Raw genomic sequence first — 1,281 nt, forward strand, 5'->3', positions numbered from 1 at the left:
CAAAAAACATTTAGTAGGTCAAGGTGACTACAACAAGTGGTGGAGGGGTAGACCTGACTGGTTTACTGCTTGCTACAATATTTTGCAACTTGTTCAAAAAGTTTTGCACCTCCTCCCCTTTGGATCCTCTCCTGTAATACAGCCCCCTTCATGTGCAAGTATCACCTGGGCCCCTTGCGTCACCCTGTGGGACTTGGCAAGGAGAACCAACACAAATATGCTGGCAGTTATGCTGTTTTCTGTGCTGTGAACAACTGAGTCCTTTGTCTCTGACTCTAGAATCCTTGAAATAGAAACAAAGTTGTTAGACTGCAAGTAGTAACCTCTCACAGACTTCACCTTTCTTGGCAGATAACCACACAGAATTTTCATGTGCATTGATTGGACAGTAAACAAATGCATAAAGATCCCTAATCATTATTCTAAATTTTCATCAATATAGCACTATAACTCACATGGGCCTGTGAATTTTGTAACACATTTTAAAATCAGATTAGTCACATAGACTGGAACCAGACAGAAAATATTCACCCTGGACTCTGTACAGTATTACACTCTAGGTAGGGATGACCCTAGGTAGGTTTTCATTATTTGAATGGCTACTTATGCTGTTGAGTAGGAAATGTACCCACGTTGGCTTTTTGTCTTGTGAAACTGAGAGTGCTGAAATAATATGTAGGTATCCTCTGCTTTTTTGAAAGTTTGCATTATGCCACTTTTTTACAAAATACCTGTATTGGTACCTGTTTTTGCTAACTGAAAGAAATCTGCAGAGAAGTTTCACTTTTACAGAAAAAAGGCCAAAAGTGAAAATAGCATTCAGTGTTTGTTTCACAGTGAGCCATCATACAGGCACTATGGCCAAGCTCCTACCCTGGAGTGCTAGCTTTCAACTCTGTCAGTGAGCAACTGTGTCTTATCTGGGTTTATTTTGTGCAACTGTTAGCAAGATGTGTCCTGAGGTATCTGAAAAAGCCTAAGACAGGTTATTTTGGGGGCCTGGGGATGCTCAAGAAACTTGCCATACAAATTAATGGTAATTGTTCCTTTACTTTCTGCCATTTCAGCTTACAAAGTTTTCATTAGAATCCTTCACTTTTGGATAATGGGGGAAACCTGTAATCACATGTGTTAAGTATTACAGTTCTCAAAATACGTATTGTATAAGTAACCAAGAAAGTTAATAATTAAAAAGAACATTTTTATTGAACTATCATATGTCAGTCCCTGATCAAATATTTGATATCAATGATCTCATTTAATCCTAAAATCCTATTATCC

This window comes from Puma concolor, chromosome A1 (assembly GCF_028749965.1).
Source record: "Puma concolor isolate L17-30 chromosome A1, mPumCon1.1.hap2, whole genome shotgun sequence".
In the NCBI taxonomy this organism is placed as follows: Eukaryota; Metazoa; Chordata; class Mammalia; order Carnivora; family Felidae; genus Puma; species Puma concolor.